This window comes from Nansenia antarctica (genome assembly GCF_963989245.1).
Source record: "Nansenia antarctica genome assembly, chromosome: 3".
Taxonomy (NCBI): domain Eukaryota; kingdom Metazoa; phylum Chordata; class Actinopteri; order Argentiniformes; family Microstomatidae; genus Nansenia; species Nansenia antarctica.
Window position 1 is genome coordinate 53085798 of NC_137688.1, and position 14680 is coordinate 53100477.

A 14680-nucleotide genomic window follows, 5' to 3' on the forward strand; every position below is an offset into this window, starting at 1 on the left:
CCGAGTCATCCGCGAACAGGAACAAATTGCAATCACATGCTGATGACATGTCATTCACATTAGGAACAGTAAAGGTCCCAATATGCTTCCTTGTGGAACGCCGCAGGTCACTGGGAGGGGGTCTAGTCTAGTCTGCTGTAGGTACTATTTACACAACCGTTCCCTATAAGTACTAAAATAAAAATGTACATACAAATATTCTTAAAAACACTAAAAAACACCAGCGTGGAGCCACTCCGAGCCTCGTGTCTAAGCGCGCCGCCATCTTGGATTGCAGCCATTGCAGTGCTTGCAGTGCTTGCAGTGCTTTCCACTGGTAATAAGGAATTGGCAAGAATAGATCGATATAAATAGATCAACATAATGCAGCACTATCATGCACAGATCAGCCTTAAAACATGTAAGGTTATATATATAACGGAGCGATGTATTTCTACGGAAAGGCTGACTGACGCGGGGCTCATTCAATCTCCAGCAGGCGCGGTCAACAGGAGTTTCATCCAGCAGCAAGCGGTGCTTTGCGGGTTAATAACTTTGGATTACCGTGGGTTAGGATAACAATTCAAACGTGTCCGGATAGAGGAGAGGACAGGGAATCCAAAACCATTTGAATGGTGTCGATCCTACACTCCTATCACCGTCGACAGCGCGGAGCGAATTCCCTGTTAAAACGTTTCTCTGCCCCCGCTGTCAACGGGACTTTCAACCAGCAGCAAGCGGTGCTGCGAGCAGCAGCGGCTGGGTGAACTCCCGGTTCGAAGAATGAATGAATGAATGAATGAGTTTACGGTTAAAAGCATAACTTCTCGGGGTGTCAGCGCGGTGGTTAAGGGCTCAAAATGACCGTAGACCGATGGTGAAGTTAGCAAAGGAGTATTGTGTTTCCACATTCACAGCCGGTGTTATTCACGGGCAAAGACGGTGCATAATAGCGATTTTTGTGTTATGCTTGTTGTAAATAAAAGTTCTATGATGCATTGAAATGACATTAAACTAAGATAATACGATGGTCAGCATAATTTTTCTAATCTTTATTAATAAGCTATTACAGAAGCCAAATGTCACAAGAGTGGTACCACCACTGGTTCCTTTCTTAAATTATGGCAAAGTCACAGCATTTTTCATGCAAGGTGTATTTATTTGGCCCGTGTAGACAAAGACAAAGCATACAGATACCACAGCATCCTGGCTCTCCCAAACTCCGACTCCCTAGGGTTTACTCTGGGGCCCCTCTTAAACTCTAAGCCCCGCCCCCTTGGAACATACCAAGTTCACATACCATAATTAGTTAGTGCCAAACTAACTTCCCTTGTCTGTAAATACAATATTCTACTATATTACCAACACAAAGTATTTTACAGTACAGTACACACATCCACATACATGTCAAAACACATTAACGACAATACCCACAAACAGTCAATTAACACTTGGTCTAAGCTGGTTTTTGAACACACCCATCCCAGCCCCATGCGCACGCATTATAAGACCCGCCCCCTCCCGACATCTCTGTTTGGCCGATCTCCGCTACACCCCGGAAGACCTACTGCGGGGACAATGGACAAACAGTTTACAAACAAATCCTGTGGCTCGTGCTCTCGAACCCAGGTTTGCGTGTCCAGTGGTAGAACCCGCAGAAGCTGCTCCAAGATGATTGTCTCCCCGATCTGGTCCTTCGTCTCCTTCTCAGGCCGAATCCAGCGTCGGTAGAGTCCTCTCAGGCGGTGATACGTCTCTGTCGGTGATTCCCCTGGTGGTGTCGTTGCCGCCCGGAAACGTTGGCGGTGGGTCTCGGATGAAATGTCAAATTTCAGCAACAGTACCTCCTTCAGATCCGCGTAGACATTGGACATGTCCTCGTCCATGGCGGTGTAGGCCTCTAGGGCTTTGCCCGTCAACAACGGGACCAGCCGACACGCCCACTCACCCTCCGGCCACTGCCATGTCCTTGCCATTCTTTCGAACCGCAGGAGGTAATTCTCAATGTCCTCCCCCTGCTGGTACAATGGTATTTTAGGCTCTTTCCGCTGAAAAACCGGCAAGTCATCCCCGCTGACGAGGTCAGCCTGGCCGCTTGGGCTGCTGGCACGCTGCCCCCAGCTGACCGACGAAACACCCGACCTTCTTGGGGCTGGAGTCGGGAGTGCCCATCTGGGACTACTGCTGGCTGACGTGGCTGGACCCGAAGGGACTGCTGCCCCAGCCCCTCTGGACGGTGATGGGAGGAGTGATGCCTGGAGGCCGCGGAGTTCCTCCCGTAGGTCCTCATCTCTCCTCTATTGTATAGACAAAAAGTTCTGAAACAGGGACACCAAGCCAGGGTCCGCTACCGATTCAACTGGGGCTGACCCAGTCCGCCTGGAGCTAGGCCCGGGCTTGTCATACCCCTGGCTGTCCTCATCCTCAGAGGTGGTCGCTGTCTGCCATGCCTTCTCCTTTTTCCCTGCTGGGGCCAACCGATCTGAACGCAGCCCCGTCCTGGTCTTCTTCCGGCCCAGGCCCGGACGCACTGGTTTGCGACTTGCCATCCCACCGCTGGCCCAGGCTGGCACGATAGTGGAAAAGGGGCTTAAGGGACGCAAACGTCACGGCCCGAACTGGCCGGAAGTGGAATGTCCAAGCTGAGAGCCGAGGCTTCGTGGGGATGTCAACCACACGCCTGTTGAGGGATGCAGGAGTGACAGGAGAAAAGCTGTGGCTTTGGCGGTGGCTGAGGAGGAAGGACAAGTGTTGGGGAAATGGATGTTGAATCTATGCCACAAAGACTTAAGGCAGTTCTGAAGGCAAAAGGGGGTCCAACCCGGTACTAGCAAGGTGTACCTAATGAAGTGGCTGGTGAGTGTATATATGTTACGGTACATGTGGGAATATGGTACATGTGGGAAAACTAGGGTTAGGGTTAGGTGTTAGGGTTAGGGTTAAGGGTGAATCCCAATTCACCACTCCAGCTCCGTTTTCACCCCTACGGCTCCATTTTGCGCATTCACGTGTAGCCGTAGTGGCGTCCCAATTCATTACTCATTTAGGGTTAGGGGGAGGGTTAGGGTTTTCCATGGCTCCATTTGGAGAAAATCTTGACCCTCGTTCGATTCGGAGCCATGAGACTCCCTTCCGGCATGCATTGCGAATCATCTACAGAAATGTTCTTTTCGCTCTCGTAATACGGAAGCGAGCCTGAAATGTCATTTACTTTTTCTGGAATTACTTGTAATTAAAGACTTGAAGAATTATGATAACCATCGTATTATCTTAGTTTAATGTCATTTCAATGCATTATAGACCTTTTCTTTACAACAAGCATAACAAAAAAATCGCTGTTATGCCGAGGTGCTTAACATAGAAAGTTCCACAGTCCAGCGCGCTTGGGACAGCGGGCAGGACACCAGAGCGCGTTTGTCACAGGCTGACAGTCACCGTGTTCCGCTGCCCCGGCGTCAGTCCCATGGAAGTGTCAAGCACAGCCTTCCCAATAGAAATAAATCGGTGCGCGATTCACATTTCAGAGATGTACAATCATGTTTATTTAGAAATAAATTATTACCTGTGGTGTTTGACAGCATGATAGGCGTGAATTCCCCCCCCCCCCCTTAGTGGTATATGACGCTATAGTTGTTATTATACCAAAACAACCGGCAATCTAATCCGAGCAGTTGTTATTATGTAGCCTAATATTATTGATGGATGTGCCATTTCTGATGGAGGGCAGTGAGTGGGAGACTCATCAAGGACATGTAGTTAATTAATGCAGTGGACAGCGGCTGTTTCTCCAGCGTTCCTGTCACATCGGATTTCGTAACGCCATAAAAATATATCTGTGCTGTTATATATATATATAAATTACATGTTATTATAAGGCTGATCTGCGGATGATAGTGCTGCATTTTGACATATTTCATGTTTCCGCCCGTTGATGGTATATGACGCTATAGTCAGTGCCAATGGTCCAAAAGTCAAGCGCTTCGTAACACAGACGGGGTGAATTTTATGAATGAAAGTGAAAGTTCTGTCACAAAACGCCGTTACGTATCCTCACACATTTTTAAGTGGGTATACGGAAATCCTTGGCCTTTCCTAGTGGGTATACGGCGTAGTCCTGCGTATCACCTAGACTACACCACTGGAGCACAGGTTTCATACAGGTTAGAGCTTATTCTGTCATGGTCTGATAATGAAGCATTGTTCTTTTTTATTTGATGACTTGTTTGATCAATTGATAGCGTTCAAGTTCATTCAAGTTGTGAATGAATCGCGGTCGTCAATGCTTTTCTACGATACTACGTGTAATGTCACTTGGACATAGAATAATAAGACACTTTAGTCTGGGTTCAACAAAGGTATAACCAGTTTACTTCGGTTCTCTCGACACCTGTCACCTACTGGTATATCATGAACTCTCTCTAAGGCGCATGCGCTGTCCTGACTATGAATTAACCCATTCATTCACTACGGATGACGTATTAGTCGTGAAGGGTTGTCCCATTTCCCCCGGGGAACCACTACGGCTTGTGGCTCTGTTCGGAGGCCTTGGCTCCAAAGCGAGTGACTCCAAAACGAGCCGAAGTGGTAGAAAAGAGAATCGGGATTGGGCCTAAGGTTAAGGTTAGGGTTAGGGTTAGACATGCCAGCATGTACCAAGCAGTGGCGTAGCGGACGGGCCCGCAAGCGACCCACCGCGGGGGGCCCCAGCCACTAGGGGGCCCCCTAACATTGGATCCAAACTTTTATTTTTATTTTTTTTATATAATTTAAAAATATATAAAATAAAGAAAATAAGTGGCCCTTCATTGTGTCAACCTTAATTTTAATATATAGGCCTATATTCAAAAATATATACATAGTAAGCCGTATCCAATAGCAACATGACTTTGACGTCACACGTAGGCAGCGAGACACAAGGAAAATGAGCAAGCGAAAATACAATACAAAGTACAATAAGCATTCTTTAGGTGGTGGTAGATTCTCTATTCGGACATTATAGCCACTATATGTGGGACTGTCGGTCCGATATTGTAAAAAAATCAAATAAAAAATGTATGTTTACGGAAGTACATGTCTCAAGTATTATCTCGGCGGTTAGTCGAGTGAAAGAAAAACAACATACAGATGATAATTCACACAATATAATACCACGAAAGCGTACAGGGTTAGGGTTATATTTATTTATATTTAAACAATAACATTTATTTGGGCAGCATCATACTCAAACTCAGGCAGAAGGGCAGGGTCCGGCCAGGTTCACAGTCACAGGCTGTCGCATCATACAGGTACATACTGTAATTCAGCATGGTTAGGCTATATATAGCTGTTTCTTTTTTCTATTCTACTATTCTAATCTACTTCTGCTGTCTGCGTCTCCCTGGGTATTCCTAGACCAGATGGCAAACAGTAAAGAAATGCCACAATATACCAATATACGAGATGTCCAACAAAGGATTTGACTAACCCTGGCCAATTTTACGCAACAAGTAGACTCTGATGCAGCGGAGACAGGGTTGCCAGATGGGCTGGTTTTTGGTGGATTTAGAAGTTTTTAGATTGGTTAGGTTGGAAATTCTCAATCCCATCTGGCAACCCTTAGCGGAGAGTCTACAGATATGTTTACAGATATCACACTGCTGTGCACACCACACTTTGTTAAAAGAAATAAAGCTTGTACTATTCTACTTATAATACATTCTACTGATGTAGTGTAGTCTACCATTTGGTTTTAGTTATAGGCTATTGCTCTCACTTGTTTGTACCTTTTGCTAAGTCAAGCATTTAGAATGTAGAGTGCATATTGCGAAATTTCGCAACGTCAATAACGCATCGGCCTCTAAAAAACGCACGTTTTTTTTTGTTTTTGTTTTACTCCGTTGCGAAAGGGCCCCCGCCGCCACTACCCCGCTACGCCACTGGTACCAAGTCACCCTAGCATCTAACCTTAACCCTAGTTTTCCCACATGTACCGTATTCCCACATGTACCGTAACATACACTCACAGAACACTTTATTAGGAACACTATACTAACACTGGGTAGGGCCTCCCTTTTCTCTCAAAACATCCTCCATTCTTCGTGGCATAGATTCCATAAGATGTTGGAAACATTCCTGTAGGAGACTGTCATGTACTTATACTACCACCTTGTGGGGCATCCGGGTACTGCCTAGTATATATGTATGACGTGTTATGTGTTCCGGTTGTTGACTAATAAAGTTACCTCCACTACAGTAACACGGTCTCCATCTCCTGCTTGCTCTACTGTATAGAAAGTATATTTAGTTATATCAACATACCTAGTTAGGATATAACAAGTGGCGACGAGGATCGGCGAGACTTACGTGTGTTTTCGTCGGTTTTGTAGTAGAGTTAGGAGACGTTACGACGGAGCCAGGCTACCAAGGTATGCTAACAACATTAGCATTGCTAGCACCGGCAGTGAAAGTGACGCATGTCTGACGGCGAACAGCGGCAGCCAGCTGAACCAGCCCAGCCTATCCCAGCTGTTATTATGGCGGGGATATTGGGAAGCATCGGCCCCTTTGAGGAAGGTACGGAGCAGTGGAACTCCTACACTGAACGTTTTGAGTACTTTGCAGCAGCAAATGGTATTGAAGGGGTGAAGTTGGTGCCGATGTTTTTGAGTGTCATGGGACCTAAAGCATATAATTTGCTCCGTGCACTAGTCCAGCCGGACAAACCTGGGACTAAAAACTATGCTGCTATTGTGAAAAACCTGTCAGAGCACTTTTCACCAAAGCCCCTGGTGATTGCGGAGCGGTTTCGCTTCCATAAAAGGAACCAAGAGGAGGGGGAGTCAGTAGTGACATTTGTGGCTGCCCTTAGAAGGCTGACAGAGCATTGTGAATTTGGCAATGTACTGAACGACACCATACGGGACAGGCTCGTGTGCGGCCTCAGGAGTGAGGCTGCCCAGAAACGCCTCTTAACTGAAAGTGCACTTACCCTGGAAAGAGCTATTGAAGTGAGTGTGTCCATGGAATTAGCGACCAAGGACGCTCATCAGCTCAGTGAGAGCGGTAAGCTGCACAGAGTCTCCGCAGAGGACAGAGGTACCCAGAGCAAATGTTACAGATGCGACAAGAGTGGACATTTGGCTGCTGAGTGTTGGAGTAAGGATGTGGACTGCAGGAAGTGTGGAAAAAAAGGTCACATTGAACGGGCATGCAAAAGTAAGGGACTGATTAAAAATCCTAGTCTGGACAACAATAAGTCAAAATACAGATTCCAAAAGAGACAGCCTGTGCATAGTGTACAACCTAGCCAAGCTACGGCTAATCTCAGCAGCTCATCAGACGAGGAACCTGTGTATGTCCTGTCAGTAGTGGGAGGTGCAGGGGGTTATTTCGAAACTCCACTGCTGGAGGGGAAACCAGTGCGTATGGAAATAGACACTGGGGCAGCAGTCTCTCTTATATCGTATGCTGTCTACAAAGAAACCCTGCCGCATCTGCCACTACAACCAACGAAACTCAAACTGAGAACCTACACCGGCGAGTCAGTGCCAACCAAGGGGGTCATCCATGTCACAGTCCAGGTGAATGGGCAAACCGCACACCTACCACTGTACGTCGTGGGGGGCGGCTTGTCATCTCTGCTAGGCCGTTCGTGGCTGGCGGAACTCCGACTGGACTGGCCCAAGGTTCACATGCTGAACAAAGGGGAATCCCCTCTGACTGCTATCCTGAACAAACATGCGGAGGTGTTCAAAGAGGAACTTGGAAAAATTAAGGACATCATAGTCAGTCTGAACATCAAGCCAGACAGCAGACCCAAGTTCCTGAAAGCGAGACAAGTCCCATACGCCATAAAGCCAAAAGTGGAAGCTGAGCTGGAATCATTGGTCAAGAGTGGGGTGCTGGAGCCCATCAGTCGAAGTGAGTGGGCCACTCCCATCGTACCAGTCATTAAAAAAGATACTTCGGTGAGAATCTGCGGAGATTTTAAAGTCACCCTGAACCCTGTGCTAGAGGCTGAACACTATCCACTCCCTCGCATAGAGGACCTGTTCACAGGCTTGGCTGGAGGACAAAGATTCAGCAAAATCGACCTCAACCAAGCCTACTTACAGATGCAGGTCGACGAGAAATCTAGAGACCTGCTCACCATAGTCACTCACAAGGGCCTGTACCGATACTGCAGACTACCTTTCGGGATTACGTCTGCACCGGCTCTCTTCCAGCGTGCGATGGAGCAGATACTGAGCGGCTTAGACGGGGTCCAATGTTATTTGGATGACATACTCATCACTGGAAGGACAGAACAGGAACATCTGGGGAACCTGGAGGCCACTCTGCAGCGACTGGAAGAATATGGATTAAAAGTTCGCAAGTCAAAGTGTGAGTTTTTCCAGTCTTCCGTCGAGTATCTGGGTCACGTGATTGACGCGGAGGGCTTGCACAAGGCTCCATCCAAAACCAAGGCCATCGTGGAAGCACCAGCACCTCAAAATGTGAGTCAACTCCGCTCTTATCTGGGGCTCCTCAATTACTACGGGAAGTTTATCCAGAACCTGTCTTCTCTACTGCGACCCCTACATCAGCTGCTGTGCCACGGGCAAGCCTGGGTATGGACTCAACAATGTGAGGCTGCGTTTGAGATAACGAAACGGGCGCTGCTGGAATCTGACGCCCTGACACATTTTGACCCCGCACTGCCCCTACAACTGGCGTGTGATGCCTCCCCATATGGGGTGGGAGCAGTTGTTTCACACATCATGCCCAGCGGGGAGGAACGGCCAATTGCATTCGCCTCCCGTACACTCAGCAAGGCTGAGAGCGGCTATGCACAAATAGAACGTGAAGCACTGGGGATTGTGTTTGGAGTAAAAAAAAATCATCACTATCTCTTTGGGAGAAAGTTTGTTCTCCTGACAGACCATCAGCCCCTCACAACAATCTTCGGGCCCCACACCGGCATTCCATCCCTGGCGGCGGGAAGGATGCAAAGATGGGCCTTGTTGTTGTCTGCTCATGACTACGACATCAAATACCGCAAGTCGGAGCTGCACGCCAATGCGGATGGCCTCTCGAGACTACCCCTGCCTGTGGTCCGTGCCGAGCTGACACGGACCGGCATTTTCTACTTCAGTCAAGTTGAGGAAGCGCCCATCACAGCAGCTCAAGTGAAGAGACACACCCGGAATGACCCTGTATTGTCAACGCTGATGGATGTACTGATCACCGGTAGGAGGGGAGACCTTCCCGAGCTCAAGCCCTACCTCACAAGAAGGAGTGAACTGTCTGTGCAGGCAGGATGTCTCCTCTGGGGACGCCGGGTGATTATTCCGCCTGTGTTACGGAAAAGGCTACTACTGCAGCTACATGAAGGACATAGTGGGATCGTCCGCATGAAGGAGCTTGCGAGAAGCTACTTTTGGTGGCCTGGACTGGATGGTCAGATCGAGGAGACTGTGAAAACATGTACGTCATGCCAGCAGGTGCGCTGCATGCCGCAGCCAGCTCCCCTCCATCCGTGGGATTGGCCGGAGGCACCATGGCAGCGAGTTCATGTGGACTTCGCTGGCCCGATGGAGGAGAGGATGTTCCTGGTGGTGGTTGATGCCCACAGTAAGTGGCCGGAAGTGGCGATAATGAGATCGACCACAGCAGAGAAAACCATCGAGAAACTAGGAGAGATGTTCAGTCGATTCGGGTTTCCAGAACAGCTGGTGAGCGATAACGGGCCCCAATTCGTCTCACAAGAGTTTGAGAGATTCCTGGAGGCAAATGGAGTACAACACATCCGCTCTGCCCCCTATCACCCATCCACAAATGGATTAGCAGAGAGATTTGTTCAGAGCATGAAAAACGGCCTGAAGGCCTCACAGGGACAAGGATCTCTCCACCAGCGGCTCAATAGGTTTCTGCTGTCATACAGAAATATACCGCACTCAACCACTCAAGTTGCGCCGGCAGCACTTCTCATGAAGAGACAACTCCGCACCAATCTCGACCTTCTGAAACCCCCAAAGACCAAAGAGACTGTGCACCTGAAACAACAGGCTCAGGTCAAGAGACGTGAGCAGAGAGCAAAAGAAAGGACCTTCCGCCCCGGTGACCGTGTACTGGCACGTAACTATAACAACCGAGCTAAGTGGACGCCTGCTACAGTCCTGGAACAGACCGGGCCGGTGTCTTATACAGTGCGGACCAAGGATGACCTAGTCTGGAGGAGACACACCGACCAGCTTCTCGCGGGGTCTGCAACACCTGGGGAAAACACACCAGTGGTTGCTGCTGAGCCAAGCAACCGGGGCAGCCCAATCCAGAGCACACTCATCCAGGATACACCAGGTACAGTGGAGCCTGTTGACTCTGGATCCACTTTCACCGCTGTATCAGAGACAGAACTGTCGCCGTGTTCCACACCGAAACCTGTTCCGGATACAGACAGTGTAGTTCTGCCGGATGGCCGTACTACTCATCGCCAGTCACAGAGAGAGCGGCGACCGCCGAAACGCCTGGATCTGTAGTAGGGATGTGACAGACCCTCAAGAATGGGGCATAATAATCCCCTGGGTCATGTCAGGGTTTGAGTAGTCCGTAACTCATTCCCTTAGAATAAGATGAATGGTTTATAACAAGTTAACAAAGTGATCTTGTTGTTGTGATTGGAGTTCTGAGCGATTGTTAATTTCAAGGGCTATACCTATTTTCATCCGTGACAACTACATGTTGAATTGTCTGTTGCCAGGGGTGTAGGGGTTCAGGGTTTGTTAGTGAGCCTACTTGTTCATTAAGTGGGGAGGAGTTGTCATGTACTTATACTACCACCTTGTGGGGCATCCGGGTACTGCCTAGTATATATGTATGACGTGTTATGTGTTCCGGTTGTTGACTAATAAAGTTACCACCACTACAGTAACACGGTCTCCATCTCCTGCTTGCTCTACTGTATAGAAAGTATATTTAGTTATATCAACATACCTAGTTAGGATATAACAGAGACAAAGTATAAAAGTATATATAATGAAGTCTAAGATATTTCAGCTTGTGCTTTCCCCCTAGTGGTCAGCTATGACAAATTTAGGCGAGATAAGGGCACCTCAGCATTCGCCAGGTGAAGACAGATGCATAATTACCTGTAGGACACCAAGTTGAAATAGTTTTTCAACAAGCTTTGCTTTCACATTTCAATTGCTTTTTTTAGTTTGGAAAGGAAGCTGGGGTCCCTTTAGAATAGTTTTATTTTGTATGGGTTGTCGCGACATATCCTTGTTTCGTTCTTGTTGTTGGGAAATGTTTTACACCTGCTTTGACATTTTAACCCTGGTTTACAAATCACTCATTGAATCCATTCTCACCTTCAATAACACATCCTGGTACAACTCCCTCACTGTCAAACACAAAACCAAACTCTCCCGTATAGTCAATCAGGCAAGTAAAATCATCGGCTCACCTCAAACTCCCCTGTCTGAAATCTACAACCGGTCACTAATCAGGAAAGCCACACAAATCACACAGGACCCCTCTCACCCCCTCCACCAATCATTTCAGCCACTTCCATCAGGCCGCCGTTACAGAACTCCACTGGCCCGGAAAAACACATACAAAAAATCATTCATTCCCACTGCAACCACCGCCCTGAACATTTTAAAATAGGAAGCACACTGTTTTTCTTTTAAACCACAACATTTTAGCTTTTTAAATCATAATACAGTTTTTTTTTACTATTATTTTTAAATGACTGGACTTTTTAAATAGGCACAACATTTTATAAACACTGTTATATCTGTCTGTTTTTATTGTATGTATGTGACCTATGTGTGTTTTTAATGTGGAAACCATTCATGAACTGCACAAAGCCTGTCAAAGGAGAATTTCTGTCACTCTGTGACAGACAATAAAGCAATCTTGAATATTGAATCTTGAATCTTTGTATTACATTTACATTTTGGGCATTTAGCAGATGCCTTATTCCAAAGCGACTTACAATTGATACATTTGACTAGAAGTGGTGGGGCCAGTCGGCCAGCAGAGGTGGAGGAGTGGAGTGAACAAGGTGAAGTTTGGGGGGTGACCATTGCCTGCAGGTAGGCTGGGGCTGTCCCTTTTGCTGCCTGGTAGGCAAGCACCAGGGTCTTGAATCTGATGCGAGCTGCTATCGGGAGCCAGTGCAGGGTGCGAAGGAGAGGGGCAGGAGTACGTTGTATCTCGCCAAGTATCATGGCGTTAGCCTAGGATTTACTGCTACAAACATACAGGCTCACTCATTCATCCTCTAGCAACAACAACAAAATCAAGAAGAAGCAGTCAACTACCATGAGTAACCCAATGCAAGGTTAAATTAAGTGAAGGTTGAATTAAAGTGAACTTAGTTATCATTTGTCTGATAGGAACGGCCTGATAGACTGATAGAAAAAAGGCTGTTCCAATTCCTTTGAGATTCTGGTCCATGATGACATGATTGCATCACACAGTTCGTGCAGATTTTTCAGGTGCACGTTCAAGTGGTGAATCTCCTGTTTTACCACATCCCAAAGGTGTTCTATCTATTCTATTCAGATTGCTTTGTGTCATGGTGCATTATCATGCTGGAAGTAGATATTAGAAGATGGGTAAATTGTAGCCATGAAGGGATGCACTTGGTCAGCAACAATACTCAAATAGGCTGTGGCATTCCAGCGATGATTGATTGGTATTAACAATTAAAAGTGTGGCAAGAATTCCCCGCACCATTACAACACCTCCATGAATGAGAAGGTGTACAGGTGTTCCTAATAAAGTGTTCAGTGAGTGTAAGGTATAGTTTACTACCCCTATGGAGTAGTATGGAGTACATGAAGCTAGGTTCATAGTTTGCAAAGCAGTGTAAACATCATGACACAGTTCCAGTTAAAATTGTGAAATAGTGCACTCTACTGGTGGGAGTTGAGAAAAGCTTATGGCACCGGGTATTTCCGGGACCAGGGCCCGGGACGCGCCCGGGACAGGGACTGATGGGTCAAATCTCTGTTACGGTTATACACGAGTGGCCGTTCGGTTCCACCAGGAAAACACGGGCCTAGTCCTATCAGTTGGTATGACAAAGTTGGCTGAATTTGGCTGAAAATATGCTAAAACCCTGTAGCATCACTTCAAAGTTTGGACCCAAGTTATAAGCTATACCTTATAGGTAAATAACTTATAGGTATAACTTTAGGTGCTAGGAGTTTTTCCTGGTCAGAACATGTCATCAGGACATGGTCTCCAACTGAAACGTCGACATAATAAAGGTGTGCAGAGGTAATGGTGCATGCAGGAATATTTCTTACTATTATGAAAGGAAATATTTTGGCCGAAGAAACACACATGTCCCTACCCATGCTATATTCTGAAGCCTGAGTGTGTCAGTGACCCAGAATGGAATGCCAACACACTGGGTGGAGTTGGGTGTTACATGTTTCAACTCCACATAGCCCACAATACAATACAATACAACATAATTAGTCCATAAGTTACCACAGAAACACGGCCACTATGCTCTCAATTCCGTCAAAACCACGTGTGCGTTTTGACCTTGCATGTGCATTCTCTTTCAGGGAGGGGGCGTCTGTGCTGGTCCACGGCACCGAGGGCACAGACTCCACCCTGCAGGTGACCTCCCTGGCTCAGATCATCCTGGACCCGACCTGCAGGACCATTCAGGGCTTCCAGGCCCTGGTGGAGCACGAGTGGCTCCAGGTGAGTGTCTCTGCAGTCTGCAGCCACAGGTCCATACGGAGGAAAGCTCAGAGCTTCTGTTATCTTTACATAAGATACGTAAGGAAACTTTATTATCTTCAGCATTTAGCTGAAGCGGCCACCGGCCAACCCTGCTATGTAATCTTCTTTCTTTTTCTTTCTTTATTATTATTATTATACAGGAAAAGTAAATGAAAATTTAAAGTAATATTACAGATCTTAAAATGTGTTACATCGAGACTGGCCTGAGACAGAAAAGAAGACAGAATCACATAAACAATACAAAAGGTAGAATCGGGAACAATCACATAGGGAAGACAACAAGATAACATTGAACAGCTACACAGCACTACAAAGGAGAGGACTTAGGGGAGTGAGTAAGATGGTATATGTGAGTTGGATCAGTGGTTGCAGGTGTATCCTTCCATCAGATGGTGTTTACATGTAGCCTAGAGGTTAGAGAGGCCGGTGTAGGTCGCTGGTTGGATCTCCACCCCAGGAGGGAGCTGGAGATGAGCTGGTGACTCGAGGGTTGCTGGCATAATATCTAAGGTGCCTTGTGGTTGGTCACACAAGGTCGTTGTGCCCTTGAGCAAGGCACTTAACCCCTAACTGCTCCAGGGGGGGGGGGGGGGGGGGGGCAAAGATGGCTGACCCTGTGAGCTATGTTCTTCCTGGGGGGAGACGTGTGCACAATATACATTTCATTGTCTCAGTGGTTGTGCTTTGTTCAATGGCAATCTTTTGGATTAACCGTTAACCCTAGTACCAGATAAACAGCTTTAACCAGTCAAACCTGACTGAAAAAAAGGTTTAAGCTCATTCATCTTAAAACAATGAAAATTATGTATAGCCTACAATGATCTAGTTAGTCTTCTGTCTATAACTAACTTGGTGTGATTTTGAGAATAGTTGCAGACTGTTGCTTTCTTAAAACCTTCCTACAGAGATGTGGAGTAGGTTACGTTTTTAATATATTTAGTTCTCTCTCGTTTTACATAACCATGGGTAGGAA